Genomic DNA, 6,000 nt, shown 5'->3' with positions numbered 1-6,000 from the left:
TGGACATTGATTGGATCACTCAATGCCACATTACACCTTTCATAAATCTCATTAAGAGGTCTTGTGCCTCTCACACCATCACCAATCTCCAAATCAGCCCCTATGGAGATTTCTAGCTCATTCTCATCATATTCATCATCATGGGCAGCACCTTCATCATTTCCTTGTTCCTCATCGTTATCATGAGCTTCAAGCCGATTGTCTTCATCCATACTAGCCAACTCCTCCTTACTACAAACCCATTTAGCTTCTTCATCAACTTTCACATCTCTACTTATCACAAGTTTCTTGGTTTCCAAGTTATACACTCTATATCCCTTGGTCACATCACTATAGCCAACCAAAACACCAACTTGTGACCTTTCATCAAGCTTTCCTCTCTTCTCTTGTGGTACTAGGATGTAACAAATGCTTCCAAATACCCTTAGATGATCAAAAGAAGGCTTATATCCAAACCAAAGCTCAAATGGGGTTTTACTCCTCAAAGACTTTGAGTAAAGCCTATTTTGGATGTAGATGGATGTATTAACTCCTTCGGCCCAAAACTTCTTTGGCAAGCCACTTTCAAACAACAAACATCTAGCCATCTCCATGATGGTACGATTCTTCCTTTCACATACATCATTTTGTTGTGGTGTGTATGGTGTAGTGAATTGATGAACTATACCATGATCCTTACAAAGTTGTTTGAAAGCCTCACTTGTGTATTCCCCACCATTGTCAGTCCTTAACACCTTTATAGTGCAACCGGATTGATTTTGCACTAACTTCATAAATTCTACAAACTTCTCCAAAGCTTGTGATTTTCTTTCAAGGAAATACACCCAACACATTCTTGAGTAATCATCAATGAAAGTTATGAAATACTTGCTGCCATTTAAGGATGGAACACTCATAGGACCACAAATATCCGAATGTATAAGTCCTAACTTCTCCTTTGATCTCCAAGAACAAGATTGAAATGCTAGCCTAGTATGCTTTCCTTTTTGACACACTTCACACACATGTTCTTGCTTCTCCACCAATGGCATGTCTCTAACAAGTTCATGTGTGCCTACCAATGACTTAAAGCTAGCATGGCTTAGTCTTTTATGCCAAAGTTGAGAGGTGTTCTCAACTTTGGTGTTCAATGCAACCGATGCACCATTTTCATCCATATTCAACCTAAAATTCTTGTTCTTCATTCCAACACACATTAATTCATTTCCATGTGGATCAACTATAGTGCATGTCATGTTTGAGAAGTGTAATGCATATTTGTTCTCAAGCATTTGACCTACACTAAGTAAGTTCTCACATAAAGAAGGTACATAGAGAACATCATGGATAGTTTTGATACCTTTGGTGGTGTGTATCACCACATCTCCTTTGCCTTTCACTTCCATCAAGGCTCCATTTCCAATTTTAACTTTGTTGTGGCTGCTCCTATCCAAGTTTGTGAACCACTCATGCTTGTGAGACATATGGTGTGTTGCTCCACTATCAATGATCCATCCTTCATCATTCTTGATGCTACTAAAACAAGTAGCAACAAACAACTTTTCGGATTCACTATCACTTGCATTATCTTTAGCAACATTTACTTGTTGCTTATCTTTCTTGTTTGCCTTGCATACTCTCTCCACATGACCCTTTTGTTGGCATTTATGGCAAAATGCATCCGGCCTCCACCAACACCTTCTTGGATGATGACCTTTCTTCTTACAATGGTGACAAGGTTCATAGGACTTCCTCTCGGGTTTGCTAGTTTCACCTTTCTCCTTTATGACCTTAAGCTTGTTCTTCTTTTGATTTTGTGTCTTTTGATGTTGTTTAGACATAAATGCAGCCTCCATTGATTCTTCATGTCTAATCCTCCTCCTTTGCTCCGTAGCTTGCAAGGCATTCACCAACTCGGTCAAGGAAATTTCATTTAGGTTCCTTGACTCCTCCAATGAAGATATCTTAGCTTCAAACCTCTCGGACAAGGAGACCAACACCTTCTCCACAATCCTTTGGTCACTTAATCTTTCACCTAGCACCCTAATTTGATTCACCACATTAAGAAGCCTTGTGGTGAACTCCTTAACCATTTCTTTGTCTTTCATCTTGATAGTCTCAAACTCCCTCCTTAGGTTAAGGATTTACATTTGCCTTGTCCTTGCACTCCCTTGGAACTCATCTTGAAGTTTGTCCCAAGCTTCTTTGGCACTCTCACATGCCATTATCCTTGAGAAAATGGTATCACTAATACAAGAATGAATGGCGGTGAGAGCCTTGAAACCTTTAGCCAATTCTTCCTCATGGTGCTTGATTTGGTTTACCGTTGCCCCTTGTCTCAAAGGCTCGGGTTCTTGGGGATTTATGGTGACCAAAGATCATAAGCCTTCAAGTAGGCTTGCATCTTGATACTCCAAATTTTGTAGTTCTCCCCATTGAAGATAGGAGGAGAAGGAGTTGAAAAACTTGAAGAAGCCATGTGAATGTTGCTTTCTAGTATGAAGGAATATGAAAATATATTTGTGATTTCAAGTATCTCTTCACTCTCAAGGAATGAACCAGCCCAAAAACCTCACAAATCTCACAAAAAATATGCCTTGCTCTGATACCACTTTGTTGGGGTGAGAAGGTTATGACCAAGAGCAAGCTAGCTTGAAGTGTTAGCAACAAGCAAGCTTTTGGTGATGCTCTTGGGAATGGTTGTGTGTGAGTTGTGTTTTTAGGTTTTGGTTATGGTGTTTTCTAGTTTTTAGGGTTCCTAAAGTGTTCTAAGGTGTTGAAGAAGAGATAAGAAGAAGAGGAACACGTTGGGTTTTGAAAATGAGGCTTGGATAAGTAGCCATTTCATTCATTTTACAATATAAGCTTGAAATTACAACTAGTTCACACATGCCAAGCATGTGAGCTTACAAAATGAGTAAAGTATTTGAAATTTAAAAAGTAAAATGGTCAACACCTAACTTTTCATACACAAAAAAGTCAAAAACCAGCTGCAACATGTCTATTCCAAATATAGTAAAAAGTGGCACATGGTTTGAACTAAGTTCCTATTGTTTAACTAGTTTGGGTAAACAACCAAACTAGCTTCACCTACTTAGTTCCCCTTTGTCTCTGCTTATGAAACTTGGTTTGAAGCATCCTTGGTCATCAATAAATATTGTTCCAAGAGCTAGGAAAGTTCTGGAACCGGATCATGAGCCAAACAGCTCCAAAACTGGCCCATACTCTGCATACTGGGCCCATCAGATACAGCAATCTGTTTGGAATAGAAAATGGACTTTTCCATGTGATTTTGACCTGAAATTTAAACCATAGTCTTCTATATATGTCTGTAGACATCCCTCAAAATTTCAGCCCAAAAATCCATTTTCAACTTGAGATATAAGATAAATAGTGGAACTATGTTGCTGGAAATTATGAATCCAGCACCATAGGCATTTCAAGCATAACATTCATACTCTTTTGTGCATAATTTTGCCTATAATTTTGCATACATAACTTAGGCACAAAACATTATCAAAATATACCTTGAATCAATTAAAAACATACAAAAAAATATAAACTCATAAAAGGAAAGGATTTGATACCAAGGTGTGCATGCTAGCCGATGACATGCACCATCAAGTGGCAAAATTGCCACACTTTAACATAGACAAGTTGTTGGCAGCATTCAATATCTTACCTTCACCAGGACGGACATCGCCTTCACTATCAACAAGCTTTCACAATTCATGCAACGTCCCACTGAATTGCACTGGATGGCGGTGAAATGGCTGCTTTGATACCTCAATGGCACTCTCTCATATAGGTTGACACTCCATTGATCTTGCATGCTTTTTCTGATGCCGATTAGGCTGGCAACTACGATGACAGTACCTCTACCACTGGCTACATTGTTTTTCTTGGCCATAATCCCATATCATGGTCTTCTAGGAAACAGTAATCAGTTTCCAGATCATCTACCGAAGCTGAGTATCGAGCCATTGCTCACACCACCTCTGAGGTTTGTTGGTTACAGACTCTTCTTCACGAGCTTCGTGTTCTGCCTGCTTCTTCTCCAGTCATCTATTGTGATAATCTAAGTGCAACTTATGTTTGTAAACTCCACTCTAAAATGAAACATGTTCGAATTGACTTTCATTTCGTAAGGGAAAAAGTGGCTGATGGATCCATCCGGGTCTTACATGTCTCAACTCATGATTAACTTGCGGATGTCTTGACTAAACCACTTGGCCGGAAGCACTTTCATACTTTATGTGACAAGATTTGTGTTCTCATCAGGCCCCAAATCTTGAGGGGGCATGATAGGATAACATAGCTATCTCATGTAACGATGTGTATTATGTCATGTAGTTATATATATATATATCTGGTAGTTATAGGTTGACCACATCTAGTAGTCACAACAGTTACGTCCATTGTGTATATATTTAATAGTAGCATCAATAACAAAGCAAGCTTTCTAATTACTGCATTCTCTTATCTACTTTGTTCATCTCTGTTACAATTACACCAACCACTCTCACTTCTCTTCATCTATTAGTGCTTAGAAACCTGAAATCCTTAAACGGAAAGGCCATTCAACGCCTACCCTCCCTTAAAAAATTGTCGCTTTTTGAGTGCCCCCAGCTACAGAGATTGCCAGAAGAAACACTGCCCGCATCTCTTTTGGAGTTAGAAATCCAATTATGTTCTTCGCTGCAACAACGATGCCGGAGAGGGATGGAAGATTGGCCTAAGATTGCTCACATCCCTCGCATATGTATCGGCTTTGATAGCTATGGGTTTTGACGATGATAATGGTTTATGACATATGATGCGTGTTCTACACAAATATCTCTTTTCTCTTGGATATTTTCAGGTGCGGTTTTTTTGTTTTTTTCATTTTTCAAATGAATATAATACCACTACCTCATTCTATAAATACATGTTAGTGTTTTTCTCATTCATAGCAAATACTGTGCAATTTTTTTTTTATTATTTTTTTAGCATGTTTTAAAATTTTATCCATATCCTTCAATTTGTTGGTATCCTCAATTTGTATTCAATTTTATCAGGGATCAGACGCTAAAAATTAGATTCTGATCTTTTTATTTTTTTTCTAACATCTAATCTTATTCAGATTTTGTTCGTATATATGTGCAGCAGTCATGATACAATTCAGAATTCATATGAGATCAGCAACATGAAGATGTCCCTGTGTCATTCAATGTACTCTTTTAAATTTAAATTTTTCCAGTTTAAAGTACTTGAATTTGGACTGTTTTAGTATGGGTTGTGTTATATATTATATACAAGCTCTCATTGTCATTGTAGGTGGGTGGCTCATAGTTTGCCCTTCAAAGACATGGAGTAAGATTTTTCTTCCCTTTTTTCTTAATTAAAAGCATTATACTTTTTTTAATTATTTTTACTTTTATTTTAATTATTTTTTGGCTAAGAAATTAAAATTGATTCAATATTCAAGAACCTTTTAAATGCAGTCCATCTGGTCCATTTGGCACAGCCCAGTGGTAATATGTCCACAGTTATCGCCCTTATAGTTCTAGATAGAAAAACAAAATGCCGTGAATTTCTTATTATGCTGTAGGTATATTACAAAAATCAATTCCTCACTATTTTAATTAATTTGGAATAAGGTTTCATGTCCAAGTTCTCTTGGTACGGTTACATTTTTGGAAGAAAAGTTTTGTCAGAGTCTGAACCAATAATGACAAAAGTTTTCTTGGTTTTGAAACACAGTTGCTGCTCATCTTTACCATTTCCCTGTTCAGGTATATAAAGCATGCTATCACAAACTCTATGATTGTTTCAAAGTGATTTTGGGATTCGAATCCTCATCCAAGAAGCTATGTAATTTAATTTCCTGCAATCCTAGCTCATGATTGGTGGGGTTTGAGCTCCGTACTTTTCACTGATATTCACTCTGGCTTTGGTGTATTGCAGCCAGCATCCCCTGTATAACCGATTGTATTTCAGATGTTTAATACCAAGGATTGGACTTTTTTAATTTATTCAGGT

Source organism: Ziziphus jujuba, chromosome 2 (assembly GCF_031755915.1).
Source record: "Ziziphus jujuba cultivar Dongzao chromosome 2, ASM3175591v1".
Lineage (NCBI taxonomy): Eukaryota > Viridiplantae > Streptophyta > Magnoliopsida > Rosales > Rhamnaceae > Ziziphus > Ziziphus jujuba.
The sequence above is the reverse complement of the archived record's forward strand: the minus strand, read 5'-3'. Positions refer to the sequence as shown.